Source organism: Herpailurus yagouaroundi, unplaced genomic scaffold, assembly GCF_014898765.1.
Source record: "Herpailurus yagouaroundi ecotype Mexico unplaced genomic scaffold, PumYag 162, whole genome shotgun sequence".
In the NCBI taxonomy this organism is placed as follows: Eukaryota; Metazoa; Chordata; class Mammalia; order Carnivora; family Felidae; genus Herpailurus; species Herpailurus yagouaroundi.
Genome location: NW_024412403.1, coordinates 18,632,606 through 18,647,591, shown reverse-complemented (window position 1 = coordinate 18,647,591; position 14,986 = coordinate 18,632,606). Strand labels below are relative to the sequence as shown.

The 14,986-nt window shown below is 42.6% G+C and overlaps 1 pseudogene; it reads right to left on the bottom strand.

Moving 5' to 3' along the window:
• Positions 1-14,235: 14,235 nt before the first annotated feature.
• LOC121036047 (SNRPN upstream reading frame protein-like) lies at positions 14,236-14,539 on the bottom strand (annotated as a pseudogene).
• Positions 14,540-14,986: the final 447 nt, after the last annotated feature.

Genomic DNA, 14,986 nt, shown 5'->3' with positions numbered 1-14,986 from the left:
GGGGAGGCGTTTCTGGAAGAGACCAGGAACCGGACAAGCTGAAAGGAAACAGGAATTTCTTTGCTTGTTGAGAGAGTAAAAGCTTAATATACGTATGTATATATATATATATTTTTTTCCCCGTCAAAAGCAGCCGGGAGCAACCTGGCATATCTATCTTTAGAACAAACCGAAGGAGAAAGGCCCTGGACCTGGTGAACGAGGGGGCGACCTATTTACTTCTCCTTGAAGGAAGGGTTTAAGAAAAAAGTTTTGCTTATTTGTTGGGTGTTTTTGGTTTTTGTTTGGGGAAGGGAACAACCAGCAGGGTTTTTTGTTGCTGTTTTTTTTTGGGGGGGGGGGGTTGTCAGGCAGGGATGTCACATCCATCTGAGACGAGGGTGAAGTGAAAGGTCAGCGGGAAAGGATTTCGAGAGAGGATTCCTATTAGACCCCCATGACTGAGAACTCCTGACCTCAAACTCTGTCCTTGTTCTCCATTGTGTCTGCCCTAGATGACAGAAATGAACCTGCTGGGAAGCCACGGTCTCCTAGATTAGACACAAGCCGTCCAATTCCCGGTTAGTGTTGAGCTGGGCTAGAATGGTCTAGAACTGCCCAGCCGTATTCCCTGCTCTTGACCTGCAGGAGCGGAAGTCGCTAAGCCACGGTCCACTGTGGTGCTGAGTGGGAGGGAAGCAAGCCACAGACCCTGGCCACTGGGATCAAGCCTCAGCCTGGAGGATGCTGGCTTCCTTCCTGAGAAGTCAGCATTCAGCTGTCCGCTCCCCGGAATGTTGTCTTCCACCATTCCCCCTTACAGGCCTCCAGTCTGACCCCTGGATTCCTTTGCCCCCTGTTCTTGGAAGGTCTCCAGCAAATAGTAGCAAATACTTGCTATAGTGCAATATTTGTTTACATGCTCTATATTCTATGCTACCTACAAAAGCCAGCGAGGCCCTTGCTGTTATTCCCAGTGATAAGTTCGGGAGCTGCCTAAGCAAATCCTGAGAGCAAATAACACGCGTTTACCCACCACCCCAATTCCCTGTTCTCCCTAGGTTGGTATGAACAGTTGAAAGCCTCTGAATGCAAAAAGGAGCGTCACTCCGAGATGGAGAGGGAACAGGGCCAGTTAGAAATTGTGCAGAGTGCACTGCAAAATGAAAAGGTGGGACCCTTTGTTCCAAAATGAAGTATTTTAAGGCGGCGACAGCAGAACATTAAACCAATCACCAGGCCCCGGGTCGTGCAGATCGCGTGCCCATGAAGCCAGTCCTAGAGAGGAGGAAGCAATTTTTTAAGAGTACGGGCTGTTATTAAGCACAGATTCAAAAATACAGAGGTGGGGTTATAATCTGTAAAAATAAAAAGTTCTCAGGTTTAGGATTTGCTCTTTCCCCTGTTGAAATTCACCCCACTCACACATCCCTTGGACAAGATGTTCCCCAGGGAAAGAGGGTGAGGTCCTGACTGTGTCAGAATGATGGACTTTCTTTACATTTTCCCCTGTTCTATCACTACTCAGAGATCCTGATGGCTTTTACTTTCCAGCGACTCTCTCTGTTCAGCATTTAATGTCATTTCCTGCCCTGGCGTGCCTTCTGGATCCCCTGAGCAGGAAATACAAGAACATCCCTAGCCACAAGAACTCGGGAGAGCTGTGGGAGGGACTGACCACCCATTGGCAGGAAAGTCTGCAACACCATTCTGAGGCTTAAATGCCTCGGCTTGGGAGAGGTTCACTCGCTCTTCAGGCATGCATTCTGTCTTTGGGCTGTTCTAGTTACTAGAAAGTTCTTGCCCCATTTGAAGCACACATTCCTTGGGGCACCTGGGTGGCTCAGTGGTTTAAGCATCCGATTCTAGGCCTTGGCTATGGTCATGATCTCACAGTTCCGTGAGTTTGAGCCCCACATTGAGTTCCATGCACCATGCTGACATTATGGAGCCTGCTTGAGATTTTCTCTCTGCCTCACTCTCTCTGCCTTCTCCCCAGCTTGTTCTCTCTCCTCTCTCTCTCAAAGTAAATAAACTTAAAAAAAAAAAGTTAAAAATAAAGCCCACATTCCTTTCCTTAACATTTTTTTTTAACATTTATTCATTTTTCAGAGACAGAGACAGAATGTGAGGGGGTTTGGGGGAGGGGCAGAGAGAGAGAGAGGGAGACAGAGCACGAGTGGGGGAGGGGCAGAGAGAGAGGGACACCCAGAATCCGAAGCAAGCTCCAGGCTCTGAGCTGTCAGCACAGAGCCCGACACGGGGCTCGAACTCACCGACTGAGAGATCACGACCTGAGCTGAGGTCAGACGCTTAACCGACTGAGCCAGCCAGGCATCTCTCACATTCATCTCCTTTAACCTCCACTTAGCTGTCCTTTCTGTACCCCCATATCCGGGCCAAACTAGTCTTTTCCACACCACAGAGCTTCACGTATTTGCCAACTGCTTTCGCGCCGCTTCTGTCTCCAGTGTCCTCTCTTCACAGAGTAACCGAAGCGCTTCTCTGAACAGTTGTGCAAATTGCATGGCTTCTGGTGCCTCCCATCCTCTGGCCATTGTCCTCTGAGCATGTGCTGGTTGTCCCTGTCTTTTCCTAGTGCTCCGGGAGTGCGGTGAGCACTGCAGCGTGGAGTAGTCGACTGCCGCCTCAGTCTGCAGGCTAGCGTGGCCTTTGACTTTGTGGATTCACGCTGGTCACGTTCACTACCAAACCTCCCAAATGTATTTCGTGAATAGTGTTGCCGTTGTGCGTTTAAGGTGTTATCTGCGCCCTGCAAATATCACCGAAAGCAAGCTCCATAGAAGCTGGAAGTTGGGTGCTGTATTCGTTTTATAGGGCTGCCATGATAAAGTAGCCCAGCGTGGGTGGCTTAACAGCAGAAATTTGGTCTCTCATGATTCTGGAATCTAATAGGCCACCATCAAGCTGTCGGCAGGGTTGGTTTCTTCTGTGATGGCACTGTGACGTGTTTGAGAGTTTCACATGCCTGTTAACTTGTCTTCCCTTCTGAAACTTCATGCTGATTCCTTTTTGTAAACCAGAAGGAGGTCTTGAATTGTATTCTCACTCATCTTTTTCTACCTTCCCAAAGACAAAAGGACATTATTATTGCCTTGACTTGACTGCAATCTTCAATATCTACAGAAGTCTAAACTGTAAATAGCATTCAAACTTTTCACCATAAAATGTTTTCTCCCAATGATGAGCGCAGCTTTCATTCATAGTGAGATTTTTTCTTCTTTCTAACGAATAGACGTAAAGAAAATCTTAAGTGGATAATTAGCATTTAGCATACCTACACTAAACTCCACATATCTACTAGGCCTGCACGAAGACAGAGGGTGAGACATTTCACTTACCATTTTTCTTCAGTTATGATTCATTCATGGGCCTTTACTTCACTATGGCATCCATGAAGTGTTCATATATCTTCAACCAATACAATACTTTTTTTTTTTTTTTTAGTTTTTTTATTTATTTTGAGAGAGATACACAGAGAGAGAGAGAGAGAGAGAGAGAGAGAGAATCCCAAACAGGCTCCGCACTGTCAGTGCAGAGCCCAGCATGGGGCCTAAACTCATGAACCGGGAGATCATGACAGGAGCCCAAATCAAGAGTTGGATGCTTTAGCCAACTGAGCCACCCAGGCGCCCCATACAATACTTTTAAAATTAGCTCTTGGGTGGAGGTAAGAAGCGTAAAATCAACCCAGTAGCAGGAAGGCTTAATGGAGACTGGATGAAAATTACACCAATTTGTTTCTTCAGAGAATTTTAATTGGGCAGCAATAAGTGATGGTCGAAAAGGACTCAGACTTTGAGAAATCTTGACTACTATGTATCGTTATTGAAAATAGTAACGGAAGCTACCAGAGCCTCCATTACTGAAAATCCCCCCCTTGTCAGGTGGTGTGGTGCCGAACTCAGAAGGCACTTAACACAGTGCCTGCTTTATGATAGAAAGCAGTTCTCTTTTCTTGAAAGAACAGGTATTTACATTAGCTGTCATTTAGTGACAAGCATAGTCTTAATTTGACCTTGCATCGACCTTGCCAGGGACGGTCAGTTGGCACAGTAACTGTCAGGCCAGGGCTACTTAGGTGGATCCCTGAGTAATGCTCTGCCGATAAACGTCCCAAATTCGTGAGTGATTTACTTTTTTAAAACACATAAATGAGAGCAGATTCAAGGTGACTCTTTTATCAGCCTATTCGTTTGTATTCCAATATGCTTTCTTGAGTGGGGGAGAAGGGGACAGAGCTGTAGGACTACGGGATATGCTAAGAATTAGGCAAAATTTTGACCCCTCCCAAGGGCACATGGCAGGTATGTGAAAGATATGCATCTTGGTTTGCAGATGGAAAGGCTTGGAAAGGCTGCTTGGCAGAGGTGCTGAGAGGATTTCACAGGACAGGCTGCCTCCTGCAGAATGGAGGGGAAGAGGAATAACTTCCCAGAGTACCTGCCAGAAACCACAGCTCGCGGTGGCCTGGGGCCATTGCCAGCCCCTACAGGTGACAGACTTTGAAGCTGAGGGATGTTCTGCTGCAAGGTATTGAAGACCTCTTTGTCTCCACACGAATCATACTTAGAGATTGCCCTTTACGTTCGCCTCCTTAAGGAGAGAGAAGTTCTAGAATCTTTGATAAGTAACTCAACTTTCAAAATCCTAGCAAAGGCTATCGCCAGAGAAGTGTTACCTAACCCTAAAATGATTGGGAAGATTCCAGGCAGATATGCTTTAAGTATTCATGAACACCTTTGGTCAATAAACAACATCCTGAATGACAAAACACTCAAACCAACCAACAAATAAATGACAACTTCACAGGCACTCCGTATACAGCTTTTGTCCTGAAACAAACACCTTACTTTGCTGTAGCCCCCAAATGTCCCATGGGATTTTTATTCCCATTATACCGAGAATGAAAGTGTTTAGCATTGATGGATCAATCAAGCATTTTTACACTTCCATTGTGGGAAGGAGGAAAACCTGATACATTCACTCCGCTTAAAAAGCTTTATGTTTATGTGAGAAAACTATCTGGGAGGAAAAAGACAAAGCGAATGGTGATTCTAGTTAACAACACTGTATTGTATACTTGAAAGCGGCTAAGAGTGTCTATGTTAAAAGTTCTCATCACGAAGGAAAAAAATGTTGTAATTATGGTAGTGAGGGATGTTAACTAAACTTACCGTGGTAATCAGTTTCACAATATATACATATATCCGCAGGTTGTACATTTAACACTAATACGTTGTTATATGTCGATTACATCTCAACTTAAAAAAAATAACAGACATAGTTGAGTGAGAAATTTAACATCAGTAAGTACAACTTGGTATAAAGTCTGTGTGTGTATATATATCAATGTGTCAGAAGAAAATTAGAGTCATAAATCTATAGCCCTTGAAAGGGTTGATCAGGGGCGCCTGGATGGCTCAGTCGGTTAAGAGTCCCATTCTTGATTTGGGCCCAGGTTGATCTCGCAGTTCATGCGTTCGAACCCCACATCGGGGTCCTTGCTGACAGTGTGGAGCCTGCTTGTGATTCTCTCTCTGCCCCTCCCCCATTCATGCTCTCTGTCTCTCAGACAAATAAACTTAAAAAAAGGAAAGGATTAATCAGGGACATCAGGAAGAGGGTTTTTTTGCAGGGGATTTGATACTAATAATAAAAAGAAAAGAAAAGGGGGTGAGAGGGAGGATATTCTAAGGAAGAACCATGCAAATACATCTAGAAGGTTCATGATGGGGCTGGTAATTGGGACTGAGGTGTGGGGGGAACATGTTAATGTTTGAGGAGTGAGGAATTTAGGTCAGCTGGAATGGGCAGCAGTGGGCTAATACTGCTCACTACAGGTTCCTAATCAGTCTGGCATTTTCTAATTATTTCTAGAAAAAGGTTTGTCAGTGGGTAAGGTATAGGGAAATTTGGAGGGTGAAAAAAAGTTGGAATCTATTGGGAAAAATAGGGAGAATTGCCAGAAGTTTCAGGGATGACCATGGATGAAATCTGTAAAAAGTTTGTGAAAAATCATCGTAGGCCACTTCATTACTAATAAGAACAAAGGATTATTGTGTGCCAGGCTCAGGAATTTACATGCAGGATCTCACTGAATACTTGTGAGTTGTGTTGGGTTAACCTCCCATGTCACAGATGAGGAGGTGACCGAGGTTAACAGAACCAGAAAGGGTCAGAGACACCTGGGTGGCTCAGTTGGTTAAACGTCTGGCTCTTGGTTTCAGCTCAGGTCATGGTCTCACAGTTTGTGGGTTCAAGCCCCACCTCAGGCTCTGTGCACTGTTAGCACAGAGCCTTCTTGGGATTCCCTCTCTCCCTCTCTCTCTGTCCCTACCTCCCTTGTGCCTGCTCTCTCTCTCTCTCTCTGTCTCTCTCTCTCTCTCTCCCTCCCTTCCTCCCTCCCTCCCTCCCTCAAAGAGGAGGAAGGATTTGTACTCTGTTCTGTCTCACCTGGACACCATTAATTACGTTTTTTTTTTTTAGTGAGGGAAATAATAAATATGACTTTTAGTTTGTTTGGATGTAGGTATCAGAAGTACATAAAATAGGCAGTAACTTGAATATGGTATATGAAGACTGAAGAGTGGCAAATGAGAGATGAATATTGGCCATGTGAGTGTGGCAATTGTCTGGGATGACTGATGGCCTGTCCCCAGCACATGAGCCAAGAACTGTTCAGATGAAGTTACCATAATATTACAAAAAAGCAGAGGTGTTTTGTGTTTACTTGTAACAGCCAAATAGTCACTCAGAGATTTGGTATTTGGGAGATGAACCATAAATACTCCTGTGAATACAGTGTGAAGAAGAAATGAGTTATATTTATATCTCAAGGTTATTTTCCAATACATGAATGAGCTAGAATAATAATTCTTGAAAAATGGAAGAGTAACGTCTTTTAGCACAATTTCCAAACTGTGTACCGTGGAACCCTAGTACAGCAGTATGTTACTAAGTGTTAAATACATACGTGAAAGTAGTTCCATAATCAAAGAAGTTTGAGAAATATGCGATTACACAAAATTAAATATATATTTTTACTTTAGAATGTCTACCACCCTTCAAAATGCTGCTGTACAATTGGAATTTTATTGCTTTTTGAATTTTGTAGCTCTTTGTACAGCATCCCCCTCACTCCCCTGTTTTTGTTTTTGTTTACTGTATCAACTCCTGGGACCAGTGTTGCCCCAAGCAAATTTTAGGGAACTCTGCCTTGAAGGCATTTTTTTTTTGGACTTTTTTTTTAAGATCCTTGCAGTAATGAAGGTTTATAGTGTACATTTTTGTCAAAGTGGATGGGTTCTTTCCACTGAAAGGTGTTTCCACACATGACCTTGAAGATAGATTAATAAAAGAAGAAAGTAGAAATACTAGGCTGACAGACATTGTAAAGTAGGGCATAAGAGATGCCAAAAAAAAAAAAGCATTCTGGAATTTTAAAGTAGGAGTTAAAATGTGTGTTATATGGAGGAGACCGGATTAGAGCCTTTGAATATTTATAATACGAATGTGCGAGTATATGACCAGTGTCTTCCCAGTTTGGGGGAGAAATAGGACAGAATCCAATTCACATTTGAGCCTGCTTCGCTTTAAATTTCCTCATGTAAAAAGAAGGAAGTATTGCTAAGTTTACAAAGATATGCCTCAGGATAAAACCTGAGTTCACTGCACTGCCTTTAATCTTCCTGGATAGGAGCCCTTAAGAAGTGGCCAGGACCTCTCCATAGATGAGTGAAGACTTTCAGGAAAGAGAATTGAAGGAGACAGCTATTGGATTAATTTTAAGAAGCTTTTGCTGAAATTTCCCATAGAGTATACATGGAAAGTAAAGACATAAGGAGATATAGCTCTCTGGGTCAAAAAAAAAAAAAAATCCAAATTCCCATACTTTTTCTCTGTTAGTCTTTATTGAAAAATTCATTTACTGCTAATGGTGTCAAGAGGCCCCGTCAGCCCTCATTATTGTACCAAAAAGAAAAATCATGAAAAGGTTTAGGGAGCCCAGTCTGGAAAGGAATATTGTCATTTCTGTTTTCCAACTATCTGGTAAAAATTGATTCTGTTATCTAAACTTCACAGAGCCAAGGGTCCAGATAACCACCTTGTTCTGGTGAGTCTGTGAAGCCTGGTAAGAGATACTGACTAAATCAAAAGGGGAACAAGGCAGGTCAGTTCCTTTCACAGAGGAAGAATAAAATGAGATGGAAATAAACAGAGGAAACGGTGAAGACACGAGTCTTGGTTTTCAGATGATTCTAGAGCCCTGGCCTCAACCTGACCTAAATCTTAGAAAATGTCAAGTTTTTAGTACTAATTTTGGCCTAAGGAAGGAAGCAAGTCATAGATCTGCTTAAACTCCATTGGGGGGTTTTGGCATCTGGGTGTTACTGGGAAAAAATTTTTTTTTTTTTTTTTTCTCAGATCCTATCAACATTGTTTGGTGCTTTTCCACCCAAATGTCTAAACAAGTCCAAAAGCCATACGCAGGTTATATCTAGAAGAAGGTAGGGGCGCCTGGGTGGCTTAGTCGGTTTTAGCGTCTGACTCTCGATGTGGGTTCAGGTCATGGTCTCCAGGTTGGTGAGATCAAGCGCTGCATCAGTCTCTGTGCTGACCACGCAGAACCTACTTGGAGTTTTCTGTCTTCCTCTGTCTCTGCCCCTTCTCTGCTTTTCCTCTCTCTCAAAATAAACTTTTTTTTTTTTTTTTTAAATAGAAGACTGTAGACCGATATATTAGGAACAGCTGGAGTAACTCAAGTTCTTAATACTGTCTCATTAGTCTCTATAATTTAACACCTAGACAACATCCATGAGAGATTTTTTCAGTCGAGACAAAGGAGCTCCAGCATGCACAGTGAGGTGCATTCACTCCTAGGCTTACGTTTTTTTGAAATCAGTCTTCAGTGATGATCAGTCAGTGTACGCTTTAGTCTCCATGAACCACAACAGCACAACCTTGGGCTTTATTCATCCCTTGGGATTGAGAAGCAGTTCTGTATATAAGTAGCAATTTCATCCTGATTTTTCAAGCTTGGCGCTCTCTCATCTTCCACACACTTGAAGGGAAGATGTTGGCCGGCTGGCCCTGAGGAACCTTATCTTTCATTTATCTGGGAAGGAAGAATCTGATTTAGCCTGGTTTTCCTTTATTCTGAGCATGCTAGGTGCCCCCTCCCTCATCTTGTACTATCCTGTGACCGCTTCACCCATTCATCTCCAGCCCTTTTTCAGTGCCTATAAGTTGAAAAAGAACACAGAATTACAGTGTTTAGAGCTGAAGTGGACGTAGGGCTCATCCAGGCCGAGCCTTCCTCTGTTGAGGGCTTATTGGCACCCCAGAGAAGTGGGGTAACTTGCATCCGGTCCTCCGACTCCTTAGGGGCAAAGCTTGGCCCTGGTGCCCCTGACTTCTCATTCTCATTTCCTCTCGTCTGGCCATCTCGCCAGACCTGAGTCATGAAAGCAGCGAGGCACGGAGGCCAACCATACTTTATAAAGTCATGGTATTTTTCCTCATCTAAACTTGGTTTATCTTTCTAAAAACTTGGGAGTTGCTGGGGCATCTGGGTGGCTCAGTCAGTTAAGCGTCCAACTTTTGGTTGGCTCACGTCATGATCTCATGGTCTGTAAGTTCAAGCCCTGCATCAGGCTCTGTGCTATCAGTGCAGAGCCTGTTTGGGATCCGCTCTCTCCCTCTCTCCCTGACTCTCTCTCTCTCTCAAAAATAAATAAATAAACTTAAAAAATAGAAAACAATAAGGACGCCTTGGTGGCTCAGTCAGTTGAGCATCCAACTTTGGTTCAGGTCATGATCTCATGACTAGTGAGTTTGAGCCCCGCCTTGGGCTCTGTGCTGACAGCTCAGAGCCTGGAGCCTGCTTTGGATTCTGTGTCTCCCTCTCTCTCTCTCTGCCCCTCTCCTGCTCATGCTTTGTCTCTGTCTCTCTCAAAAATAAATAAACATTAAAAAAAATAAATAACATAAAAATGAAAAACAATAAAAACTTGGGAGTTGCAGCCCAACGTGGAAATCACCTGTTTGATCCTCCAATGAATGGAGGTCTCTCACCTGCAGTATTCGTGAGACAATTATTTGGTTTCTGCTTTCTTATTATGTTACTAGGAGCTGTCTTCAGGAAACATAAAAATTTCACTAGGATGTTTTTGTTGTTAAATCAAGCTAAAAGTTACCTTTTCTGTGAAAAAAGAGGCAAGAATATACAATGGGGAAAAGACAGTCTCTTCAACAAATGGAGCTGGGAAAACGGGAAGCTACATGCAAAAGAATGAAACTGGACCACTTTATTATACACCACACACAAAAATAAACTCAAAATGGATTAAAGACCTAAATGTGAGACTTGAAATCATATAAATCCTGGAAGAAAACACAGGCTATAATTTTTTTGACATTGGCAGTAGAAACATTTTTCTAGATATGTCTCCTCAGGCAAGGGAAACAAAAGCACAACTAAGCTGTTGGGATTACACCAAAATAAAAAACCTTTCCACAGTGAAGGAAACCACCAACAAGATGACAAGCCACCTGAAGAACGAGAGAAGATATTTGCAGATGATATATCCAATAAGGCATTAATATCCAAATAATTGGATTACTACAAATAATCCAATTAAAAATGGGCAGAGGACCTGAATAGGCAGAGTTTCCAAGAACACATACAAATGACCAACAGACACATGAAAAGATGCTCAACATCACTAATCAAGGAAATGAGCAGATCAAAACCACAATGAGATATCACCTCACACCTATCAGAATGGCCAAAATAAAAAAGACACATTAAGTGTTGGGGAGGAGGTAGAAAAAAAGGAAGCCTCATGCACTTTGGTGGGATTCTTCAAAAAACTAAAAATAGAATACCATATGATCCAGTAATTCTACTACTGTATATTTATGTAAAGAAAATGTCAACGCTAATTCAAAAAGATAGATACACCCTTCTATTTATTGCAGCATTTATTTGCAAAAGCCAAGATATGGAAACAACTCACGTGTCCAGCCACAGATGAGTGGATAAATATATCATCTATACCTATATATGATAGAATATGACTCAGCCATAAAAAAGGATGAGACCTTGCCATTTGTGACAACAGGGATGGCCTTAGGGGGCATAATGCTAAGTGAAATAAATCAGAGAAAGTCAAATACCATATGATTTCACTCCTGTGTGGAATTTAAGAAACAAAACAAAGAAAAGAGACAAACAAAAAAAAACAGACTCTTAAATACAGACAACAAATTGATGGTTGCCAGAGGGGAGGTGGGTAGGGGGATGGATGAAAAAAGGTAAAGGGGATTAAGAGTACATTTATCGTGATGAGCACTGAGAAATGTATACAAATGTTGAATCATTATGTTATACGCCTGAAACCAGTAGAAGGCCACATACTAATTATACATAAATAATAATTAATTACAATTTACCTTCTCTTTACTTCCAGTTTTTAGTCCAATTTCTGCCACGTGGAGTAAAGCTAAATGCAAAGAGTGACTCCACTTTCATCCACAGGACACCCCTTCAGAAGTTTTAAAAAACTTCTCCAGCATTCCCTTAGGTACTTCTTCTCTTCTCACACCTAAATATCTGATTTTCTGAACTGTGGCCTATAGGCTTTGGTTGCCAGATCCCCTTAGTGGCCAGTGATTCCATTACTGGACAGCGCCAGCCTAGAACATTCTTATTATCGCAGAAAGTTCTGTTGGACAGCCTGAGCTATAGTAATGGGGAAAGGCAGAATATATATGGACGGAGGCTAGATGCAGTGGAGGGATCTTGTGGAAGGTTGTTAGTAATTCTTCCATGTTTTCGCCTAACTAGGCATCAAGGTTATGGGCTGAGAGTGAGGATGGGGGAAAAGGATATTTCTCTAGCAGACAAAAGATAGTGCACGGACAAGGGAAACATTGTAGGAGTGCTGGACAGCTTTAAATCCACGTTAGGGTAGGCTACGGAGACTAGTCAGCATGCTGTGTGTTTTTCTCCAGCCATGTTCACCAGTACAGACGTGGGGTTGGAGTGGGTGGGAGGTTGACACTGGTTTAATGGGTAGTTCTCAATCCCAGCTGCGCATCAGAACCACTTGGGTGAGCTCTTAAAACATTCAGAAGCTTTATCCCCATGGCAAAGGTTCTGATTGAACATTCTGAAAATGAGTCCTGGGCATTGATTCATTTAAACTTCCCAACATGATTCTAATGCACAGATGTGTTTTAGAACCACTGAATTAGAGTAAGAAGGGGAAGGAAATGTGCAAAGAAGAGGCGAGGCATAGGGGAATTTGGCTAACGGGCTAACGATGGGCCGTTGGTTCCACAAGGCACAATGAAAGAGATTCAGGATTTGTGGAGGGTGTTTGGATTGGGGGATATTCAAGGCTGATGAAGGGTGAGGGATGTGCTAGGAATCTAGGGCTTTTTGGGTGACTAATACAAACCAGGAAAAGAACACAATGAAATTTGCCATGCTGGCCTAAATTTGTGCAGGCAGTAGAAATATAATGCAAACTACATAGAGAACTACAAACTTTTCTGTAGCCATATTAAAAAGAAAAAGGCACAAGTGAACTTAATTTTAGTAACATATTTTCTGTTACTTAGTATATGTGAAATATTATCATTTCAACATGTAATCAGTATAAAAAATATTTAAGTTTTTTTTGTGTGGGTACAAGTGAGCTGGGGAGATGGGGAGAGGCAGAGAGAGAGAGAGAGGGAGAGAGAGAGAGAGAGAGAGAGAGAGAGAATCCCAAGCAGGCTCCATTCTGTCAGCACAGAGCCCGACACAGGACTCAATACCATGAACTGCGAGATCATGACCTGAGTGAAATCAAGAGTCGGATGCTTAACTGACTGAGCGCCCCAGGCACCCCCCCCGTATAAAAATTATTAATGAGATATTTGACATCCTTTTTTACACTTTGTCTTCGAAGTTTGTTGTGGATATTATGCTCACAGCACATCTCAGTTCAGAGCACACACATTTCAAGTGCTCACTGGCCACATGTAGCTGGTGGGCACCACAGTGGACACTATGGGTCCAAGTGGTCATGATGAGGATGTAAATGTTGCACGATTTCTTATAGGACATTTTTTCCAGAATACAAACGTACTGTAATACTGTAATATATTCAATCTTTTATGTATATATGTGTGTATATATATACATATGTATGTGACTTATCCTTTGCTAACTTGACATATAGAACATAACCAATTAAAAATTATTCTGATAACATTGCGTTACTATCCACTCTACCGAAATCATTTTAAAGTCATACTTAACGTGCAATCTTCTTTGCAGTCACTCTGAATTTGCTATGCTTGCCTTGGACATCTTTATGTAAGTTCGTGGGGACAAAGCTACTAAGTACCCATCAGTTATAATATTTTTATTAGGACTGTCCAGCCAGGTATGGCTATATCCAATTAGGTTCTTATCTAATCCAATATAGCTTGTCCATAAAAGTGTCACGAGAGTCTTAGTCATACGCTCTGTTAAAGTCCAAAAGTGCCATGCCAGCCACACTTATCTAATAAAGGTTAGTCTGGCAGGCATTTCCCAGTAAGTCTGTGCCAGCTTAAGCTTCCAGAGATCCCTGCTTCCTTTTCTGTGTGTCCTTATGCCAGCCTTTTAATCTTTTGGTCTGCATGCTTACTCTCCTTTATGTGGAGGGAGTCTTTTCTCATTTTCTGATAGTTGAAGTTACTGACTTCAGGGGAGAAAGGAAAATGGGAAAATGAACAACCACCCGCCATTTGATGGTAGCAAAGCTGGGTTTGATTTATTGGACCTGAATTTAGTATTCTAAAATATTACAAGCAAGAAGGAGTTTGCATTTCATGAAGGACCACATGACAAGAGACTGGCCAATGTGCTTTCAAAATGGCCAAAGGGGGGTGGATGGAGGATGATGTCTAGATAAAAGTGCACCAAGGAAGAGGAGAAAGGAGCGTGAGAAGTAGCAGAAAAACAGCACCCTCAGACATCCTCACGTAAAAATAACAGGACATAGATTAACGAGTCAAACTTCAGTGGTGCCTCTGATGTCTACATACCGCAGTTGATGGTGTAAGACATAAAAGCAATCTGATATTTTATTTACTTATGTTTCATGGATAATATTTTTATTACGTTAGCTGAATCAAATACATTGGCACATTGTCAGCTGGTCTGTCACTGGGACATCGGCTGCCCGGATTGCTTTAACCACCTCTTGGTGTCTCAGCGAAGAATGCCTGTCTCCACCACAGGTACTTGCTGCGGCTGAGATCGCCTTGGGCACACTGACACTCTTGGTTGCTCAGTGAGGCTGTCCTTCTGTGTTTGATTTGGATTTCCACCTCTGGTACGTGCTGATCTGTAGTCTGTCTCAGGTGTCAGTGGTCCCTCATGCCCTCCATTGTGCTGCTGGCCACTCCTCAGAACAGACCGTCGGGCATCTCTGGCGACCACTCCACTCCCGCAGTCTGACGTTTTTACACAGGAAAGTTCATGTGGCTTTAAGATGCACCGAGTCCTGCTGGAATAGGACTGACGACTAGAATTAGGAGCAAAAGCATAGCTCTTTTACAAAAGAAACTGACTTGAGAGTATACTATTGCTTGCTCAGCTAGAACAAGATTTAAAGGCTCTCTCACCAAGCAGACAGGTTGAGTAGGCACAGACCCAGGAGAACTCTTTGTCATTGTCCAGGCCATTAGGGCAGGATTTTAAACCAGAATCCTCATATCACTGTTCCACTCTGGAACACCAATCAGGTTATTTGTCTTTATCAGCCATTCCACACTCTCCTTCTTTATTACCTCTCTTGGGCTAGTTTTATTTCTGATCCATTCTAGACTTTGAGGACACGAATTGTAAATAGAGCACAGATACTGCGAATCACACACATCTTCAACCTGGGTCTGTCAGTTCCCACATAGTGGTACCACACAATTAGCGAGGCTTGGTCTC